Source organism: Mastomys coucha, unplaced genomic scaffold (genome assembly GCF_008632895.1).
Source record: "Mastomys coucha isolate ucsf_1 unplaced genomic scaffold, UCSF_Mcou_1 pScaffold21, whole genome shotgun sequence".
NCBI classification, from domain to species: Eukaryota; Metazoa; Chordata; class Mammalia; order Rodentia; family Muridae; genus Mastomys; species Mastomys coucha.
The window spans coordinates 78891486-78900914 of record NW_022196904.1 but is presented as its reverse complement, the minus strand read 5'-3'; the positions used below and the strand labels follow the sequence as shown (position 1 = coordinate 78900914).

At 43.8% G+C, this 9429-nt stretch overlaps 3 long non-coding RNA genes across 3 annotated transcripts in view; 2 read left to right on the top strand and 1 right to left on the bottom strand.

Annotated features, from left to right (window-relative positions):
* LOC116100644 overlaps positions 1-6014 on the top strand; it is a 42869-nt gene extending 36855 nt beyond the window's left edge. Inside the window, exon 2 of the long non-coding RNA XR_004122678.1 lies at positions 5757-6014. This is a non-coding gene — a long non-coding RNA (uncharacterized LOC116100644). The remainder of the gene's footprint in view (positions 1-5756) is intronic.
* Positions 1-9429, bottom strand: part of LOC116100645 — a 21738-nt gene that overhangs the window by 721 nt on the left and 11588 nt on the right. The window contains exons 4-5 of the long non-coding RNA XR_004122679.1: positions 8651-8771; positions 8369-8421 (exon numbers count right to left, since the gene is read on the bottom strand). This is a non-coding gene — a long non-coding RNA (uncharacterized LOC116100645). The remainder of the gene's footprint in view (positions 1-8368; positions 8422-8650; positions 8772-9429) is intronic.
* Positions 8714-9429, top strand: part of LOC116100643 — a 1712-nt gene continuing 996 nt past the window's right edge. The window contains exon 1 of the long non-coding RNA XR_004122677.1: positions 8714-8817. This is a non-coding gene — a long non-coding RNA (uncharacterized LOC116100643). The remainder of the gene's footprint in view (positions 8818-9429) is intronic.

Sequence of the window (9429 nt, the reverse complement as noted above, 5' to 3'; positions counted from 1 at the left end):
TGTGTGTGTGTGTGTGTGTGTGTGGTGTGTGCTTGCTCGTGTGTGCCCAGGCTGTTCTCCAACTCTTGGCAGTCCACCTGTTTCAGCCTCCCTCCCACGTGCTGAAATTACCAGTTATATGACACTGTATACAGGATTTTTTTTTCTGAGTGTAGTACCAGTATAAAATAGAAAGACTGGAGGCCAGGAGCCTTGAACCTGTGGAGATAAGCAACCCATCTAAATAATTTCTTAATTTGCAAGTCAGACAGTGATCTAGAAGACAGCTAGACCTGGTTCTTAGGCGGAACTTGTCTAACTTGCTCCTTTATATACATCTCTGAAGCCTGCCTATTGTATAGAAGTCATATAGAGCAACTGAGATGTATGATCAGAAAGATAAAGCTACAAAGGGTTGCTTAGACTTGAGTTAGCCCAAGACTCACCCAAACCCATGGTTTACCACTCCTTTAAGGAACACTCAACACTTTTTCTGCATGTCCACTTCCTGAGGTCTGTATTCATGAGGAAAATGAAAACCTTTATTGAAGGCAATCATTCATCATTCCCCCATGGAGCATGTTGACAGAGCTTTGGTCTAGTGTCTGGTTGATTCATGAGAGATGAAAGACAATTCTGCCCTCAGAGGATTCATGACTTAGTTCAGCCATGAAACATGTGGACAAGGCCTAAGAGTGTGAATGTTAATCCAACAAGAGGGGTGTGCTTGGGGCTAGTGAGGTGGCTCAGTGGGTAAGAGCACTGACTGCTCTTCCGAACGTCCTGAGTTCAATTCCCAGTAACAAGAGGGGTGTGCCTAGTACTACAGGAGCTTGAAAGGGGGTATGAGACAGTTGGAGCAACCTGAAGCAGAGAGCTAATCTCTGAATGTTAAAGAGGGTACAGAGGAACCCTAAACTAAACAAATACTATAGGCTCTCTGGGTTTGCAGGGCAGGTGGGAGTGATTAGAATTCAGCACAGTCATCTTTGCACTCCTAAAGCTGGACGCATGCTCTGTTTCCATTACTACACCGGGCCTAAAGTATGACTTTCCTCTGGCTTATGACACTACAATCCAGCTCTCCTGTCTCCTAAATAACCAAGTAGGTGGCATTGGTCTGCTGTTATCTCATCTCCTCAGTTAGTTTCTGCTTCAAGATACCCCATTTCTGATCTCAAGACTCTCCCAACAGCAAGAAATCAATGGCAGCTCCTCCCCAGGTTCCCAGTTCGTTGTCATTCATCTCTCTGTCATATATTAACGTGTGGGCTCAGTTTCTGAATGACTTTTACACAATGAAATGGGAGTGCTATGTTCTCTCCACATTGTGACCACCACATAGTTTAAGGTGTTTGTCCTATGAGAGGATCTGCATTCAACATTGTTTTTCTTCTACATGTCTTCAGTGAAGCACACACTGTCACCATTTTTCTCCTCAACATACTCTCTCTTTATGGTTTTCTGTGACGTTCCCATCTCTGTTGCCACCTAACTTTCGGCAGCCTCATTAATAAAGCTCTGTCATGATACTTGTTCTATGTGAAATCTTAGCCAACTCTCTATTATGGCCCTTCCATCAGACAAAAATCTCTGTGGCCTACTCATTTTTCTTCTCTAGTTCCTACACACGGTGACATCAGTTAGTATTTGAAGAATGAATGAATTTGTAAAAGAATGGACAGAAACCTTTGGAAGGAGCTCTTATCAAAATAACATTTACTCTAGAAGTAAGTCTGCCATGCAGAAGGGACCATTGGAGAGCCAACCACTAAGAGTTCTACTGCTTGGTCGGGTGGTGGTGGCGCACACCTTTAATCCCAGCACTTGGGAGGCAAAGGCAGGCAGATTTCTGAGTTCGAGGTCAGCCTGGTCTACAGAGTGAGTTCCAGGACAGCCAAGGCTACACAGAGAAACCCTGTCTCGAAAAAACAAAACAAACAAACAAACAAACAAACAAAAAAGAGTTCTTCTGCTGCCTTATAGGAAAGGCCTGGGCTTGCTCAGCCTGGTGCTATGTAGCAGTTTTTCCAAGACTGAATGGAGCACCATCTCCCAGGGAAACACTTTAAGACAGAAAGTAAACAACTGGGAACAGCTTCAGGAAGTCTCTGAAACTGACCAGATTCACTAGCCCCCTCCTTCTCAAAGAAAGCATGAAAGGCGACTTAGATTCACTTTCAGATATCCCAAGCTGCGAAGAATACTCTGACAGGCCCTGCTGCTGGAAAGGAGCCAAGATGATAGAGCTACCTAGAAGAGGCTTAGATCAACTGATCCCACTTGGAAGGAACAAGCTTCAACCTGTTGAGCTGCCTGTAAGCTGTGTTCCAGGACCCCAACTTTTGTGAGCTGTCACCCATGCTGGGGTGGGCAGGTGTCTTTGAATCATTTTTGCTCCTGTAAGTAACCCCTCACTCACATTCCTGTAAGCTACCCCAATAACACTCACTGGAAGTTGGAATTTGGTGATATCTGTACTTTGATATATTGTGGGATCCCTGTCTTGTGTGTGTGTGTGTGTGTGTGTGTGTGTGTGTGTGTGTGTGTGTGTGTGTAATGCATCATTCCAGTAAATCTTGTCACAGAATACTTCGGTCTTGAGTTAGTCATGAGAAGGATGTTCTTTCAGAGAACAGAGAGGAGACAACATCTTAGACGTTAATTGCTTGGGCCCTGTCTGTCCTCATTTCTCTAAGCCCATTTCTTTGGGTTTGTGCTACTTCGCATGAATCTTTTTCATGAACTAAGTACTATTAATGATGTGCTACTTGACCTGAATTTTGACTCAACATTAATGCAGTGGAAATCACTAAAGAGAAGTGAATTAAAGTTAATATTCACTGAAAAGAAATACTAGTCTTGGGTTTATTATTAAAACTGACCTTCAATCTAATTTTTTATAGTAAGATCAAAAATACTAAGAAGTCTGATTGCCTAGCCATGTATACCATATGCTAGGAGTCCTCAGCCAAGGCCAAATATGGAAAAAGTCAAACAGTGTATAGGAAACAAATAAATGAATCATAGTGTTGGGTAAACTGCAATTTGGCTTAGATCCATCCATGAACACAAACCAAGGAAGTGTCTCTGCAAAGATGTAAGAAATAAGCTTTGGAAATATTTCAGAAGTGGATTTGAATTTGAATTTGACCCAAAGAAATGACTACAGCTGAACCTTGTCCTGTGGTCCTAATACCAAATGTTGTCTACTAGTTCATGTTTGCATACTCATTTGTCTATGGATCGTGAGAGAGGCTCCCTGCAGAGTGAGCTGTGCTCCAGGATGACCTTAGCCATCATGATGTGTGGCTAGCCAAAGCCAGGCTGATCCCTGACTGTGGGAAGCAAAGACAATATAGTCTAAAAGCTAAGCAACCAAGTGAGTTCTAGGCTCAAGCATGCCACCAACTGTACTGTTTGGTCTAATACCTGATTTGTCATTTAGTTATAATAGGATTTTTTTAAAAAGATTTATTCTATTTATTTTATGTGTATGAGTACATTGTAGCTGTACAGATGGCCGTAAGCTATCATGTATGTGGCTGCTGGGAATTGAACTCAGGACCTCTGCCTGCCCTGCTCACTCTGGCCCCGCTCACTCCTGCGTAAGTCACTGTAGCTGTCTTCAGACACACCAGAAGAGGGCGACAGATCTCATTATAGGTGGTTGGGGGCCACCATGTGGTTGCTGGGATCCAAACTCAGGACCTTCCGAAGAGCAGTCAATGCTCTTACCCACTGAGCCATCTCGCCAGTCCCATTGATTTTTTTGTTTTTGTTTTTGTTTTGTTTTTTTTGTTTTTTGTTTTTTTGTTTTTTGTTTTTTGAGACAGGGTTTCTCTGTGTAGCCCAACCTATCCTGGAACTCACTCTGTAGACCAGGCTGGCCTCGAACTCAGAAATCCACCTGCCTCTGCCACCCAAGTGCTGGGATTAAAGGTGTGCGCCACCACCGCCCGGCAGGATGTTTTAATTTAGGGAATCACTATTTTATAACTAAAGTCACCTTGTGGATAACCAAAAGTAAAAGAAGGAAAGAATGTGGGGTTAAGTTTTTCAAAACCTGCCAAATTTTGTGAGCTATGTTCTAAACCCAAAAGGAAATGTAAAAGCAACAAGGTATAAACCCTCCTGTCTCAAGAACTGTAGGAAATCTCTGGAAATGGCCTTAGTGGGTTACTGCACACACATGAAGACCCAGGTTTTTATTCTGCACATTGATGGAAAAACCTGAATGTGGGGGCAGAGGAGGTGGATCAGTAGGAACACTTGCTTTTCCAGGGGACCACAGTTCAGTTACCAGCACCCATATCAGGCAGCTTGTAACTCAAGCTCCAGTGAATCCAACGCCCTGTTCAGGCCTCAGTGGACACATGCGCGCGCGCGCGCACACACACACACACACACACACACACACACAGAGAGAGAAAGAGAGAGAGAGAGAGAGAGAGAGAGAGAGAGAGGCAGACAGAGACAGAGACAGAGAGACAGAGAGATACAGAAACAGAGAGACAGAGACAGAGATCTTTTAAAAATACATATTTAAATAATTTTTAGAAAGAAAGAAAAGGTGGGGCTGGTGAGATAGCTCAGCAGGGAAGAGCACCGACTGCTCTTCGGAAGATCGTTCAAATCAGCAACCATATGGTCTCTCACAACCACCCGTAATGAAATCTCATGCCCTCTTCTGGTGCGTCTGAAGACAGCTACAATGTACTCATTTATAATAATAAATAAATCTTAAAAAAAAAAAAAGAAAGAAAGAAAAGGAAAAATATGGAAACAGTAAAAATATGAGAAAACATGCCAGAGTGGCTGGCTGGCTGTGTTAAGAAAACACTAAAGCAAACAGAGGGGAAGAAGATGGGAACTCAGGTCAGGGCCAGGCTGGAAGCTTCACTCGTTGACAGGGTCCTTTCTAATCTAGTACATTGCCAAACTGACGAACTTAGGGCCAAAAACCATGCCTCGAGCAAAATTTGACAAGAGAATTAAACAAAAGAGATGGTTCAGAGTAAAGAGATGAATCTGGTCTAAAGTCCAAAAAGTGCAAGGGGCCGCCGGTGTGTCTCAAATCCTCCTCCCAGCTTTCTGTTTGTCAACTGTGAATCTCTTCCCGGATATGCTTCACTGGACAGCCCACTGGATGAGACATCAGAGTCTCAGATGGAAGCCAGATGTGAGGCAAGAGTCTTTAAGAATCATGGGAGCTTTTAAGGTGTCTTCAGAAATAGCAGGGGTTTAACTTACTGCCATAATAATACAATATGTAATTGTATATTGTCTCTGTGCTTATTTTAAAACCGATGGAGCCTTTAGAAACTGTATGGTCTATGTCCATTTATTTTGCAGGTGAAGCTAAAATGGTTAAGTGGATTGACTTAAAGTGACCCAGGAGATCAATAGTAAAATAATGTTTTTAAGGCAGAATACTGTTTGGTATAGACATGTGTGAAATCTCCCACACAATAAGTGGTATGTATAACATGATGATCTTCCTATGTGTCCTGATATATAATCTTTGCTACACTTTGCTGGGGAAAATGTCTTGTTTAATCACATTTTCAGTGTCTATTAGAGACTTTTAGTTGCTCTTAGCAGCATGTGTTCCTCCCAGGACAATAGCCATCGAATACATGTTCTATCACAAGTGAAGCCTGCTTGATTATTCTGAAATTGTAGGCAGGAGTCGAGCATCCTAAGAAGTTGTATTCGGTCTGTCAAAAGGCCTAGCCTGCTGCTCTACTCAACTCCACTTCTCCTTCTGCTTACAGATATTGAGGACTCCCTACATCTGTAACCTTGAGTAAATTACCAAAAGTTCAAAGGCTGTGGCAATTAAGAAACTGCATGGCCTATCGGGATGGCCCAGCAGGTAGAAGTGCTTATCTCCGAGAATGATGACTTGAGTTCCACTCCAGAGTCCATAATGAAGGAGAGATCAATTTCCAGAAGTTGTTCCTGACCGCCTCATACACACGCCTCACCCTCACACATCATACATGCACAATAAAATAAAATAATTTGTTTAAGAAATATATTTTTGACATGACCACCACCCCGTGTTCCTAACTCATCTGTTGCCAGGGCTACTCTGAAAACTCCTACATCTTCAGGTATCTAATCCAATGACTTTCAATCTATCCTTCTTTTTGCTACCAGATATAGCTCTTTAAAATGAACCATGTCATACCTTTTGTCTGAAACCTGGGATGGCTTAGCATTGCCTTCAAAATAGAACCCACATCCCAGCGTAATGTTCATACCCTCTACCATCTGATACTTTCCTTATGGACCTGATAAATAATGCATGGATGACTACTGTCTATGCGGAGAGCCTTTCACCAGCATCTCCGCACTGGTATTCAACAATGAAATTTAGTAAGTGCCCACATGTGTTGGGTGTTTCTTATTGTCGTTTAAGTTCTTTGTTTTGTTTTATTCTGTTTTTTAAGATAGGGTCTCTTGTAGCAGAGGCTGGCCTTGAACTTAATATGTGGCCAATATTAGCTTTGATTTCCTGATCTTCTTGATTTCACTTGCCAAGTGAAGATACCAAGAGGTCACTTCCATGCCTGGCCTCAGTGTGTTGGATATGAATAATGAATATTTTATCATAAGATAATATAAAAAAAAAAGAGGACCTAGAATTTAGAGTTCTGCCTTTGGGGGCAGTTGCTGGCCTTTCTGGCTGAGCTGCCTCTGTTTCTCCATCTGTGTATTAAAGGATAGAGCTAAATGATTCCCTAAGGTCTTATGGCCCCTGGTGCTAGAATCCTCTTGAAGATCTAACCGGGACTGCTAACCCACAGCTAATTCCCAGCTCAGCAGCTTGACATCATCTCACTGTGTCTGTCTCATCCCTTCCTCACTAGCTCTTAGGCTCTGCTGACTCATGGTGACACCAAACTGAAATGTACGCTGTGCTGAGCAGACGGAGGAGCTCTCTGCACCTTCAGCTGGGCCTCTGTATTCAGACCAAGAAAAGAAAAGGCCAGAGGAAACGCTTAAGTCAGTAAAATGCTTGCCTCAGTTCATACCTAGAACCCAGTTAAAAAGACAGGAATGGCTGTCCGCGCTTGGTACCGGGGACAGGGAGAGAGGTGGATTGCTTGGGCTCACTAGTGAGCCAGGCCCAAATACTAACTTTCAAACCAGTGAGAGACCTTGTCTCTTACAAAACAAAGCACAAACAAGGAAAAAAAATGGTGGATGGTGCCTGAGGAGCAATACCAGAGACTGACATCTGGCCTCTACATATGCACACACACACACTTGTGTAGCTGCATACACACAGAGAGAGAGAAAGAGAGAGAGACAGAGAGAGAGAGAGAGGTTAGAGAGAGAGAGAACACCATAGGACAAGAGAGATGGCTCAACGGGTATATAAATGTGCTTGCGGCCAAGTATACTGGCTTGAACTGGATCCCTGAGACCCACATGGTGGAAGGAAAGAGCTGACTTCTATGAAGTTGTCTTCTGACCTCCACATAAGCACAGAGGCATGTATATGCATATGCATGCACACGCTCACGCACATGTGCACGCACAGACACACACACACACACCCACACACACACACACACACACACAGGAAAAGAAAGGAGAAAAAAGAGAGTGTTCACTGTTCACTCCACTCTGGGAAGAGCTAATGCTGACTCAGCGTGCTGTAGGCCTGGTCTTGAAGCAGGAAGTTGTGTAGACCCACAGGGCTTTGCAGGCTTATGTAAGAATGAGAGCAAACGGTCAAATAAGCAAGACAAAATGTCCCAAGGGGGGTTCTCCAAGGCAGGAAGGTTTTGGGGGGTTCTCTTTCGGGGGAAGCTTTTGTGTGTTAGATGCCTCATCCTGGGTGGTAGCTCTATCAAGTTGGGCTTTGCTATCTCATTCACAGATGGGCAATTCAAGGCTCTGATAATCATAACTAGTAAATAACTGTGGGGTTCAAACGTATCCCTCCAAGGTCCTGAGTTCTTATTTTTGCACAGCCTGTGAAGCATCTGAAAGGAATTTAAGAAGCACTAAGAATAAAACAGAATGCTCAAGGACTAGTCCTTGGGCAGTGAAGAATTGGGCACTTTACTAATGAGATACACTGCACTTTAAAGCCCCAACATCAGCCACAGGGAAAGGTAGAATTACAGTCACCATACTAAATAGCTTTAGGTCACAAAAGAATCCTCGTTCCTTTGGAAAGACAAAATGGCATTTGCTAATTCTTTGACTGAATGTGGCTAGTAAGCTGGATGCAGCAGCATCTTGCCCATAGCTGTCTGGGCAGGCTAATCTCTGGCAAGAGTCTGCAGCCACTGTCTGCCTAGTGACATGCTGCTGCCTAAGCTCCTGGCTGCACAGTTAGCTTGACATTTTGCTGAGTCCAACTCACCCTCTCCCAGCCTCAATTGTTCCGAGCCAATGTAGACTTCCTGTACAGTTGGCCTACTTAGAGACAAAGAATGTTAGTGTTGGAAGGGAGCTACTTTAGAAGTCACCTACTACAGCCTCTCAATGCTACAAATGAGAAAAATGGGCCTTAGATGATGCTTATCCGTGTCTTGTTTGATTTGGGGTGGGTTTAGGGATGGGACCTGGTGAAACCTCAGCACTGGTGCCTATAGGGAAGAGGGGGAGAGGTGAGACTGGGCAAACATGGAGCTAACGAGGCTACCTCTGCTGCAGGGTTGCCAGGGCTGGAATGGAACTCTGGGTGTTCCCTGGGAGATTTGGATTGTGTCAGCAAAGCAGCATCAGAGTCCAAGCCAGGAAGCCTGAAGTTCAAGGCAGGGCTTCTGTCCAAGCAGGGACGTGTGAGCGAATGGTAGAAGTGGGCTGAAGGTCAGTTATGAAAACTAGGCGGGTGAGAGGGTACAGAGAAACGTGAGAAAAGTGATTCAGACCATCAGGGCATACAAAGTTCACCAGAGCTGTGATTAACTACACCCCCTATCTTTTAGGAAGAGGGTTGGCCTGAGACAGGGTCTCACAGTGTAACCTGTGCACTATGTAGACCAGGCTGGCTTTGAACTCATAAACATCCATCTGCCTTCGCCTGCCTTCCTGAGTGCTGGGATTAAAGGTTTCCCTGGCCCCTAGTCATATCTTAATGCTCCTCCTTCAACTTGGACTTGTATAACTTTGTTATCTTTCAAGTCTAGGTCAGAAGCTATCTGCGCTCTTACTTAGTACCTTTAAAGGTAGAAGACTCCCACTCCCTGGCTTGAATAGATTTTTCTTTTGTTTAATGGCCTGACTGCTGAGGAAGGAGAGTCAACTTTCTTGGGAGGGAGGTGGCCACTCACAGGTTGCCCATGCCACAGTAGATGATCCCATATTCGAGTATATGTGAGCAGCATAAATTGAAAATCAGTGAATCAGTCTTTTTGTTGCTTTTGGTTTTGTTTTTTTGTTTGTTTTTGTTTGTTTGTTTGTTTTGGGTTTTTTTTTTTT